This window comes from Glycine max, chromosome 19 (assembly GCF_000004515.6).
Source record: "Glycine max cultivar Williams 82 chromosome 19, Glycine_max_v4.0, whole genome shotgun sequence".
In the NCBI taxonomy this organism is placed as follows: Eukaryota; Viridiplantae; Streptophyta; class Magnoliopsida; order Fabales; family Fabaceae; genus Glycine; species Glycine max.
Window position 1 is genome coordinate 43,412,900 of NC_038255.2, and position 13,465 is coordinate 43,426,364.

At 28.6% G+C, this 13,465-nt stretch overlaps 1 non-coding gene and 1 pseudogene across 1 annotated transcript; one reads left to right on the plus strand and one right to left on the minus strand.

Annotated features, from left to right (window-relative positions):
• Positions 1 to 6,663: 6,663 nt before the first annotated feature.
• TRNAQ-CUG (transfer RNA glutamine (anticodon CUG)) lies at positions 6,664 to 6,735 on the plus strand. The gene has a single exon. It is a non-coding gene; the product is annotated as a tRNA-Gln (tRNA).
• Positions 6,736 to 8,888: 2,153 nt separating this feature from the next.
• Positions 8,889 to 13,465, minus strand: part of LOC100812347 (pleiotropic drug resistance protein 1-like) — a 7,982-nt pseudogene continuing 3,405 nt past the window's right edge.

The following is a 13,465-nucleotide window of genomic DNA, read 5'->3' on the forward strand; positions in this document are numbered from 1 at the left end:
TTATTTAAGAATTAAGACTAATTTATAAATATTCTCTTTTTTTAATCTAACAAAATCTCTTTCAAAATAAGATTATGAATACTTGCACGAACTAAATCAAATAATACTGCAAATACAATAAGCATACGAATTCAGTGAATTTGTGATTTCATACTATTTATGATGTGTGGGATGTTGATGGTACACAAGAAATAAGGTGGAGAATATTTATATTTCTTAAAAGGTTTTGCTAGCATATAGAATATTACAAGTTGATACACATTTTATTAGCTTGGTGTTAATAAGGTTTATTTATCAGCTCAAAGGCAATAAGTTTAATAATGCAGCAGATATGAGATTAAAACATTTCTTGAGGAAAAAAAATACTGTATCTGTGATCTTATAAAAAAATATATTTATAGGTCCCCATTTGTGATGGGTGAGATGCTGATGGTAAATAGGAGAGAAGGTGGAGAATTTTTCCATTTCGTAAAGTTTTTGCTAGCATATAAAATATTGCATGTTAGATGCACATTTTTTTTTGGCTTGGTGTTAATAGGGACATATTTGTTCCATGTGTGTGCGTATACGGTTGATGTGATGAGTGATGAGTGATGAGATCATGAATCATGATGTGGATCTCACTATGTGTCCACAAATGAATGTAGTAGTATTTGATAATCAATGGACTTGTCTATTATGCAAATGGTTTAACAAAGGAGAGAATCTAATGCTATGCATATGTAGTGTGTGGAGATTTCGGATCCTACAATTCCCAAAGAAATAGAGAGAGGGCGTTGTTTGCTTACACCTTAAAGTTTAGGTGAGAAAAAATATTTTTGGTAGTGGAATTCAGATTAATCAAATCAGAGAGTGGAGAGTGCAAGTGATACCATAACAATAATGATGTGTTTTATGAGGATTTGAGGCTATCCAAACATGGTTGAACTTTAAAAAGGAGCATCCAGAACCACGTTTTTGTCAAATATCGATAAATTAAATTAGGCTTATACAAAAATAAAATAAAACAAATCCAAAAGTAGCACATGAGATGCTAAAATCAAGATTAAGAAAGCTCGAGTGTCCTTAACGATACCATTTGATTTTTTTTAGTGAACATTGATTGATTCATAGAACTGGCTACATCACTTTTTATCAACTGATTTAGGTGTTTGTACCTGTACAATAAATGTGACCAGAACTTGAATGCGCACACAAAAATAAAATAAAAATTGGAACACTATTTTTCTCGGAAAACTTTAGTTATGAGAATGAATGAATAAACTTGTTGGGTGAACTTTATCCTTGGAGGATTCATAAATTAAGCGTGTGGCTGTAAGAATTTTATTGACTTTTATGAGGATTTCTTTAGCGTATGGACCCATGCTGAATAATGCATATGATTGTGAAGTTCAACCAAAAGAAAAAGTACAGTAAGAAAATGAAAAGTTTGAGAAAGAAAATAAAACGTGGCATAGAAGTGAAACCTTCTAAATGGGATAATTGAATTCAAATATAGGTGATAACATATTTGGAATATTGAGTATAAATTTGACTTTTTTCTCATATTCTAAAATTCTTCATACTCTTTACAAATATTTGTTTGCAAAAAATCATTTTCAAATACGTGATATCGTATAACTTTTTTGTACATTATATGGAAAAACAAAACAAAAATCACGCTTTTCATTTCTGCTCTGGCTTCAACAAATAGCAAATGATGTAATTTCTGCATTTTCTTTGCAACAATAAATTCAGCTTTTATCTATAAAAAAAATGCAACCTAATTATCCCGAACATGGAATTCGGCATCAGGTAGCCTACCCCCAACACGTGCGATTTATACGATTTACTTGGAAACGTCACAGTGTCCATTTATAGTACTGTATTAAATAATTGTTTTGGTTAAATTACATGTTGCTATATGGAGTAATTTTTTTAAATAAATTATACATGTCTCCTGGATGTTTATGAAAATTACACTATCTTTTTTTCTTTTGAAAAAAATATACATATTTTTTTGTGAAATTTAAGAAAATTACATATACATCATCTCTCTTGAGATTTAAAAAAATTATACACGTCTTTCTTTTATCTCAAATAATAAAATTTATAAACAATTTTAAATTAACAATTAATGAATTATAATAATTTATTTTCTTATGATTACTATATAATTACTTACATATAATCTGAAATTTTGGAAATATGAAGTGTTAAAAAGTATACATAAAGCTTTTTTTGACAGACAAGTATAAATGAAGCTAAAAATGAAATAAACGAAGTATTAAATCAAAAGTTTAGAAAAAGAAATAACAATTATTGTAAAACCATATTTATATTCTACATGGATTTTATTTTTACTTTTGAAAAGGTATACTAGTTAATTTATAAATTCCAAAACCTAAAATAAAGAAGAGATGTCATATATAGCAGGTGCCACGGAAATTTGACTTGTAAGGCTTGACTTTGAGAACGAAACTGAGATACTTAAACAGATAAGATTGTATATATTAATAATTAAAAAAAAAAAGATAAGATCGTATATGATTTTGGGGACATAAACTTGGGGTTGGAAAGGAGCGTTGGGTCTTATGGTGGTGGCTGGTGGGGTAGTAGAATTATAAAATGAAATATGTAATTTAGAGTAATTAAAAATTTCTGGTAAAGAAAATCAATAAGTTTTTCAAAATTTTAATAGTAAGATTTTTAATCTAACTTAGCCGACAACTAAACATATGGATTAATTAACATGACCTTTTTAATGGTCTGGACATAAGTTTTGAATTTTGAATATGCAGAAGTATTAACCCATCTCAAAAATGTAAAAAAAATAAATAAAAAATACATGTTATATTGTACCAAAAATAAATAAATAACTTGGCTGAATCTCATTCTAAAATATTTTATATTATTAATTAGAAATAAATTTTGATATAAATTCTAAGACAATTATTACAAGAATCAACAAATTCATTATACATATCAAATTAAATCATTTACACCATAATTTTTTTTTTGTTAAAATATACTATTTATTCTTTGATGCAACCCACTTTGGTAATTTTTAATTATTAATATCATTCAAATAATAATTAATTTAATTGTTGAATACAAGTTAATTAGATAATTTTTTTTATGTAATATCTTAAAATTTAAATTATGTAAATAAAAATTACGAGGTAAGAGACTAATTTTAAATGAGTTGCAGTTCATGTAAAATCAAATTAGGTCAATAATTTATCGATCATACTAACAAGGACATCAAGCGAGCCAGCTCGAATTAATTCAAGTACATTTTTATCGACAATGACATTGCTGGTTGATGCATTGTGGCACTATCAGCAAGCCAATTATTTCTGCATCATCGATTAGGAGAAAAGAAATTAAAATAAAATAAAAAAGAAAGAAAGAAGAAGAAACAAGAAAGGAGCATTCATCGTTTACGTGCCTCCATGCAATTTTGAGAAGTGAGAAAAGAGCACCTCAATTTTATTTTATTTTTTACAATAAATCTACCTCAACTTGAAAAACATCGTTTGATTGTCTCTCTAGTTTCCAGTAATTGATTTCTCACTTAAACTTTTCAATCATCTGTAACACTTTTTTCTAGCCTCTGATTCTGAAAAGGAAAATTAAGTTATAACTAAAAACAAAAGTAAAAAAAAAATATTAAATAAATGGATGGTAAATACAATGTTTTTTTTTTTATATATTGCATTGGTTATTTTCTCTCATTTACCAAGACTAATCTTTTTGAGAAACAATCTTATTTAAGAAATGATCGAGAATTAAAATTATTATTTTAACAAAGATTCAAACAATTATCATCTTTCACTACTAGACCTAATCTTTGTTGTCATATTTGTCTTATTTCAAACTATAATGTTGTTTTCTTACGAATCAAATTTTCAAAAAATATTATATCTAGATATAATGTTCTCATCAACGTATTTGGTTAATATTTTGTAATTATAAAAAACTAAAACTTATTTAATTAATTTTAAAAAAGTGGAAGAAAAAAAATGTAAAAGAATGAAGTATAAATAGGTAATTATTATTATAGAAAGTAACTTTGATTCTCGTAAGATATCCATGTTAAACATGAGCTCTTGCTACTAAAGTGTGAGACTTTTGAAGAGGACATAGTAATGAAGACACTTAACAAATTTATATGTTTTTTCTTTTAAAAGCATCTCCAATGGGTTTTTTTTAGAAGAGTTTCTTATGCATAACAACACATCTATGTGACAGGAAAAATTTCCTAAAAATAAAATTTGCATTTTTTCAAGAAATTATTTATTAATAATAAGAAATAATAGTTTTTTGACACATAATAAAGTGAAAATAAAAAAAAATATAAGAATGTGAGTTTCTTGAAGTTTCTTACTATTAAAACTAAATTATATATAAATTTCTTAAAATGACATGACACATAAAATATCATAAGAATTATAAAAAGTAATTTAAAAAACTCACTTAAGAAATTCTCATTAGATATTCTCATAGATTTGTCTATTGATCCCAAATGAAAATATGGGATCAAACAATCCTATCTTTATACATAAAAAAATTAAATAATTATTTTATTTTAAATTTTATCATTAATGCTTGACTGTCACATTTAATGCATTGTTTTTAATTTCTCTCTCATGATTTATGTAATAAACAAAATTTATGCAGACTAAACCCAAGTGATTTATGCATTATTTTAAAATTAAAACTTTATAACTACTAATTAAAAGTTAGTAAATAAAATTAAACTAAAATACATAAATATACGTAATAAAATTATAAAAATTAAAATCACCGTTATATATAATTTTGTAACCTAAACTTGTAGTAGAATATTGTTTTTAGTTCAAAAATATGAAATGTAATCCGGTTAGGACTATTAATTTCAAGAGTTGTTTAGCAAGTAATAATAATGTTGTGCCATCTTGTCTCAAATCGTCTTGTATGTTAAGATATGTTAAAGATATATGTCGGTACATTTTTTGTGAGTGCATATATGTTGATACATAACAAAAATAAGATTGTAAAGTTAAATGTAAAACCAGAACTATTTACCTAAAGTTAATTTTTTATATATTTCAATTAATTAAAAAATTCAACTTAATTTTCTAAAGTTAAAATAAATGAAAAGTATTTATCTAAACTTTTTTTCATAACAACTTTTTATCTAAAGTGAATAAAGAATATAGATTTTTATAATTAATTAAAAAATAGTTATTTAGATTTTAATATATTATAATTTTATTACATATAGTTATGTATTTTACTATAATCTTAACTAGTAATTATAAATTTTAAATTTTATACATAAATGATATGAAAGAGAAATAAAAGATGACACATTAAATGTGATAATCATAACATCAATTAATAGAATTCATAATAAGATAAATGTTTAAATTTGATTGGTTATTAATGATGAGGTTACAAACCCATTTTTAAGGGACATTTGATGTAAGGATTTTTTTTTTTTTTAATGTTTGGGAATCACCTTTCTTGATAATCATCAAATTATGATTTTTAGGAATAATTAAATTTGTTTGGTTGCTCATAAATATTCTCATATAAGTTTTTTGGGATTAAAATAATAACAATATTTTTTTATCATAATATTTAATTATTTATCACATTAAATAATTTAACAAGAGTAACATCATATTTTTATTATAATAAAACTTGATTGTTAAAATGTTAGATTCATCCTTATGGGAATATTTTAGTGATTCCCTCTTTATGCCAATATTTTAGTGAGAAACATAGTAAAAAGAAATTCCCTTGGACCGAATAACATTATTGTTCGATAATTTTATTTTTTTTAGAAGAAAAAATCAAACATAAGAAACAAATATTTTCAACTTAAGATTCTCAATCAACTAAACAATTCTCTTGTATCAAATGTCCCTAAGGAAGATGTTTGGTAAGGAGAAAGTTTTTCATGTCCGAGAAATATAATTCCTATGAATCATGAATTTTGAAAACAAATAAAATCTGTTTAATTAATCAAAAGAAATATTAGATAAGTTTCTTAGAAATTGAAAAATTATATTATATTTTTATCACTCATTTTAATTATTTACTATATTAATAAGAGTAACATGATATTTTTATTGTTGTAAAAGAAAAATTAAATTCAGAAAAATAAAATTTTCATCTTCTTTTTGAGAAAATTTTCATGGAAAAATTGTTAAAAAAGATAAAAATCTTAATTTTTTTTTAAAAATGGATACCAATATGAAAAATTAAAATTCTCAACCCAAGATTTACAGAAAATTCAAAATTTCTCCCCCTATCAAATTAAAAATCTTATCTTTTAATGTTGGGACTGTGATGTGCAATGGTTTTCTAAGATCACATACATCTTCGAGAAAGTTATACAATGGGATCATGCGGTGGGAGGCTCCATTATACATCACCCATATATTTTTGTGAACTGAAGCTAATACATTACTGGACATCATATACTAATGTTGATCATTATTCTTGTTCACATGTGACCTATGAAGAAAAAGGCTATTTGCACCTTTCCCTTCTACTTATTATCTGCTCATGCCATGTTTTGATTTCTCCTTTGTGTCACACAAAACACTTAAATTTTTCATGATTCATCTTTCCGCAGTGATCACACTCTAGGACGCTATTTCAGCAGTTAAAATTACATTTTAAACCAATGGTCCCATGGTCTAGTGGTTAGGACATTGGACTCTGAATCCAGTAACCCGAGTTCAAATCTCGGTGGGACCTATTTTTTTTTATAGAAATAAAAGAAAAATTACATTTTAATTCATGTGTGCTCTGCTCAATGTGCATGTAAATTGCCTTGTATAAAATGCTTGGTACAACTAACTTTTTACAATTAGTTAGTAGGGGATGTAAACGAGCCAAGTCCAGTACTAAAATTTAATTACTGCCCACAGAGAAATTGCATTGAAAAATGAAAATTTTCTGTTATATCACTGAAAATCTATCAACTGATTTTCATATGAAACTTTTTTTTTCCTAACTCATGAACTTCGAAACCAAAATACAAATAAGCCTAACAAGTAACAACTGATAGTTCGAGTGATGAACTTCTAAAGCAAACTAGTTAAACAAAAGAAGCAACAACATGATAATCCAAGAGAAAACAGTTAAACACATCAACAATAAATTCAACTTGTTGGTCTCATATGCAAGTTTGTTTTGCAGCTAGTTCTTTTTTTTCCTTTTTCTTTTAAACTTGAAGCTTCAATAACATCAACATATTGAACACAACGCGGAGCTAAAAAGTTTGTCCTCTACCCCGATTCTTCAAATAATTGTTCATACTTTATCGAGCCATTCAAACATCAAAGAATTAATTTACAGTTGGCACTCCTCTGAACTAGTGGCTAAGCTAGGAGGACAATCTATTTTTAAAAAATAAAAATTAATAATTATTATCTGGAGAAAAAACTTAGAGATAAGAGTTTAAATATACAAGATTAAAGAGACAAAATATATATACACATTTGAGGGCATCCCACTTTCAAATGTGCATTCGACACTACTCCGAACCCATGCCATGCATTCCATCGTCAGAAACAATGAAAGGGATTAAGGTACCATGAATTTGAACGTAAAAAGAAGAAGGCAACTAAAAAAACTACATAAAATCAAAGAAAAAAAAAATCTTCCGATTAAGCACCTAAGCAATCTCCTTCCTGGTTTTTTCAAATTGTTGGAGATCAGAACCAAACCAACGCCTTAGGATCACATTGCATTCACTATACGAAGCTTTCTTTTTTTCTTTATTTTTGGTATTAAAGGTTTGTAAATGTTGAAAAAGAATGAAGAATCTCATGACGAGACAAATTAAGGGGACTTTTCCTAATCAGTTTTTTTTAATTATGTTTAATGTTTAATAATTTATTGGATATCCACATATAAATGTTGAAACAATTTCTTTCTCTAATGTCTTTTCTACGTATACTCATTGTCTTTTCTAATAAACGTTGAAAAATATTTAAAATTCAAAATTTAATGAAATATTAATATTTCTAATAAAGGTAGAAAGAAAAATTTAAAATGATATATTTCAAAAATAAAGAATATAAATGAGACTTTTCAAACTTATCCTACTAAAAGAAAAAAAATACTAAAACATAAAAGGAGAAAAATGACATTTAACATTTAATTTAGACTAGTTATAGGTCCTGACCCTTCCTATTTTATTTTTTTTTAAAAATTAGAAACAGAATTATGTACATGCCATGAAAAATTGCGACAAATTATGCAATAATAACGTTCTCTTTAGTTTGTTTTCAGCGGTAGATAAGCTAAATTCTGAAGATCATGGGAATAAGCTAAATCGTGAGTGATCTACTTGACTCAGTAAATTCAACAGGAAATGTTTTCATGACTAACACGGTATGCATAAATTATCGCAAGAGTTTTGTTTCTTATTCATTCATTTTCACTCATTTTCTTTCCCTTGTGATAACCAATGTGCAGGTTCTATCAGGGGAATACATTCTACGTTTTGCAGTAGGAGCACCATTGACAGCAAAGAGGCATGTCAATATGGCATGGCAGATTTTGCAAGATAAAGCCACTGCTCTATTTGAGAGTTTATAAGTGCTTAATATTAGAACAAAAAAGAATGAAATAACATGCATTTAGTAAATATATCAAGCGTTACATATATTAATATTATCAAATATGTATACTTTTTTTTTACAGTGACGCCAATGAGATTTAAATCTATGATCTTATGCAAACTACCTAAATTTCTCCACTACTGTTGACAGATCCTAGTGGATTTCGACTACGATAAGTTTAATTTAATTGGTAAATAAAGGAATAAAAAAAAGAAGCTATGTGGATATCTTCTCACATGTTACATGAAACACCCTGTACAAAATACTTGAAACGCGTTCTTAACGCCGTTGGAAATTGAACATCTTCACTGATATGGCAAAGACCAATGCAAAGACTACTGGGAATGCAACAATCACAGCTGCAACTGTTGGACATTTTAGTGTAATTGATCTCTTTATTATGTTAAAATAAGAGTGCACACTTGTTTTAGTGTAATAACGAGATGTTCGGTTTAGGCAAAAGGTTGGAAGTTACATGGAAGTTACTAACTTCCATCAACGGTTGGAAGTTACATGGAAGTTACTAAAACTTCCATTAACGGCAATTTTTTAAAAATAAATAACTTCCATCAACCGCCAAAAACCACCTGTTATTTGATTATAAATAATCATCCTGGTTCAGAAAGTATAACGTGTGAAAAACTCACAAGACCAAAAACAAAACTCTTGAATTATAATCTTCTGATTTTATCCGATTGAACAATTTTGGTTGAACCCCGAAATTTGATTCAATCTGAAAGTGTTTATACACGACTTCAGATTTATCCAGGATTATCTCGATTTTCAAAATTAACCAACAGCAACCACTCCCAGAAAATCGTGCTTGAAACCAAAGTAGCTTCTTACAAAGCCTTCCACTGTCGTTCTCCCGTCACTGGATTCCATGCTTTGTTGTATATCTCCATATTGTGAAGCCACCAATCCATACAAACTCCAAGCTACAGGATTTGCCCAACTGTACCATCTCCACCACACTGGGATTCTCTGCTATTACAGACAAAGGAAAAATAAAATAAATTGAACTTAATTAGGATCTTCTTCTATGCTTGGAAAGTACAAATCTCAATGCATAAATTTGAAAGGAACCCTAAACTTACCGGTCGAGGGACTATGAATCCTGAGAAGAGATTCCACACTGCATAGAATGCAGAAGAAACTATAGAGGAAATGTGTTGGTTTGGGGTTACGGCTACTGACATCATGCCATAATAGGTGAAGGTCAGGAAGGTGAAGTACATGAAGAATAGGTACCAGAAAACTTTAGTTATAGTCCACTCAAATCCGATCATGTCATAAATTATAATGCCATATACCACAGCTTGTACTAGAACATATGGGAGCTCAATTAGAACCTGTAAAAGAAGAAGATAATATTAGAAAGAATGCACAGGTTATTTTTAGTAAGATATTAGATGCATCTATTTTTTATTCAATGTTTTTGTTATTAAGTACTAAAAAGACTATTAACATCGTTAGATTCAATCTTAAAACCAATTAGCAATATGAGAAATTGCCTAATAGATATATAAGCTACATCCCAGGAATTGAGACAGACAATGTGAGACTTTCCAACATCGATGATGAGTTGTGAGGATATAGCAACACTCAATAGATAAGTTTTTAAAATGAGGATTTGCTTGCCTGAGCAAAAGCATATGGTAAAGCTGAATACATTCCGGCTGCTTTTTCTCTATAAAAGACTGTTCGCTCAACAGCAACCACTGGCTGCACTGCATTGGCATTCTTAATGCCAATAAGGAGAACAGCGGCATACATGGAGCCCATGGCATTAAAAAGATCTTGTTGTTTGTCACTGCAAAGATTTGTGTGAAAATTTACTGTTGGATCAAATGCTAGTTACGGATCATAAGAGTTTGAAGCTTTAACATTTCTAAGTTTCTGTTTGATCTTACATTTTGGAGCCAAGGTTCCAGAACATGCTACCAAGTACAGCGGCTACAGCAGTGGAGTAAAGAAATCTTATAGCAGTGTATAGAGGATTGCGCCAGTAAGACCAATGTTGTTTCCATAAGCAAGCCATGCATTGAGTGAGAAAGGAGGTTGAGTACTGTGAAGGAAAATAAAGGTCTTTTGAACCAGGAGCTGGAGTACTCAGTTCTTTAATAAGTGCTTTGTTTCTCCTCAAACAACATGCCAATGACCAAATATCAGCAAACATTCTATAAACAAATCACAAAAATCTTCTTGTATTTTTTGCATTTTAAGTTCTATCTAGTGGATTATTTCCGAGTTCTGTAGTTTGGTTAGACTTCACACATCTGAAAATACCTGTATAACTCTGAATTTTTGTACACCTCAGCAAAATCAACCCCCAATTCCATTTCTTTTGCTGAAGTCGAGACTTCCAACATCCATGTTGCCGGATTATAGCCATCTTTAATCCTATTGACACCTTTGATTCCCTTCAAGATAAAAGTATGCAATGAGTGAAATGCTTAAATGAAGATAATGATTTAAGCAAAACATGATTTCAGTATTCCTTATTTTTCATTGCATTTCTATTTTCTACCTCAAAGTAACTAATTAAATGGGAAGAATGATGTCCAAGTGGCCCCACATATATCTCTTGCCCTCCTTGCTTCATTAGCAAAAGCTGCATTTCGTTGTGACAAAAAAGTTAGAAGCTCAGTAACAGAATTTTGCAAACTAAAATAGCTACACTGATTCTGTTCTTTTTCACCTCATCAAAAGATTCAAATATGTCTATGCTAGGCTGATGGATGGTACAAACAACTGTTCTTCCTGTGTCTACTGTGTTCCTAACTGTTCTCATGACAATAGCTGCAGCTCTTGCATCTAGTCCAGAAGTTGGCTCATCCATAAATATTATAGAAGGATTTGCTCGGTTGACAGACCATTAATACCAGGCAATCCAACTAATGCATGCCTTAGTGGTTTCAGTTCCACAAGTTCCATAACTTCCTCGATGAACATCTGCAACCATTAAACACTTAAACTTGGTAACGATGATTAAACAAACTTGTTTTTTTTTTCATGTAACACTTGTCTTTTGTTTGCTGTGTTATTTGATGATATTAGCTATGGTCTTTTTACACTCAGTAACTGAGAAAATTTACTTGCACTTGTATGTATGCATTTGTCACAGCAGCTCAGCTTGGAGAAGGGAAGTGCTGGAAATTTTAAATAAGCTACAGTGGCTACTCATGGCAATCTCAAGTGTTCAAACTAGTAACACCCTATGATAAACTAAATAATAAACATAAAAGTCAAGAAAATTCGGATACTAACCTTCCTGGATTGAGCATTGATTTCTGGGGACAATCGAAGCCATGCTGAATAAAGCAAAGATTCATATACAGTAACATGAGGAGAGTGGATATCATTTTGCTCACAGTATCCAGAAATCCGTGCAAATGTTTCTTGCTTCTTTGGATAACCAGAGATTGTGATATTCCCCCCAATATATCCCCCAGTTTTTCTACCAGCAAGTACATCCATCAGAGTTGTTTTGCCTGCACCTGTGACACCCATTAGAGCAGTGAGAACACCTGGCCTGAATGCTCCACTGACACCCTTCAAAAGAACCAATTTATCCTCAACAACACCTCTGTTCCTCATTTCCTGCAAGTATTTAGTAATTTATTTGTCACAAAAGTTCTATTTAAGCTGACTAGAAGCCTTTTCAATATATTTGTTTTGTTTCTACATACACTGGCATGTCAACAGAATATGTTACATCATCAAAGGTGATGAAATGAGGTTCAAAAGGAAGAACCATTCCTCTTGTCCTGTTATGATTTGTCTCAGGAGAGGTGCTTCCACTTATACTTTCGTCATTTCTCATTATGAAGTAGCTCCAATGTTAGCTCAGAGATGTCATGTGAATTTAAAATAAACTATTACTCATGTAGATATAGACATTACTTCATTTTCAATTGTTATGAGATGAATTACCTCTATTTGAGTTATGAGAAAAGTTACGTTTTACTTGCTCATTGCTTTGAAGTTTCTCTGATATAACAGCCTGATGTTTCTCAAGTGCTGCACATTCAATTTTGATATTAGTACACAGGCCTACCTTATCTAGTTTGTTATGCATTTAAGGTGAAGACCGAAGATACTCACGATTTAAGTATGTGAGAGCAAGGATGTAGCCAAAGTTTGTTATGCATTTAAATTTTTTATCATAAATGTACAGTCAAATTTAAATAAATATTATATATATATATATATATATATAATTTATTATTCTTTAACTTCTATGATTCATATTAGTACTGCGACAATATTATTACTCGAAGAAAAAATAAATTATAGTCAAATTCAACGGACTTTAATAAGTTTAAATGAAACATGTGTTCATTAAAATAATAATATTTAATATTGTTTTTCAATTTTAATATTTATATATTTGTTTCACTACTAAAAATCCATAATATGGATAATTTTATTTATGTAAATTTATTTTTCAAAAGATATTGTATCACCATTATTACTTGAATAAACAAAAACTTACAATAAATTTTAATATACTTAATTTTTAAGATAAAATTAACTCAATTAAAAATATAATTAATCAACTTTCTCATTAATAATATAATTATGTTTAACATAGTAAAAAATATTTAAAATTTATTGTTTTTATTTTCACAAATAAATAAATATAAAATAGTATGTATATAATTTAGAAAAACCGGTGCGTGGTTCAAAGTCTAGTACAAATTAAAATCCAGTCACATTAGTAAATGAAGTGTTGGGAAGTTTATGATATATATATATATATATATATATATATATATATATATATATATATATATATATATATATATTATATATATATATATATATATATATATGTATGTATATGTATGTAT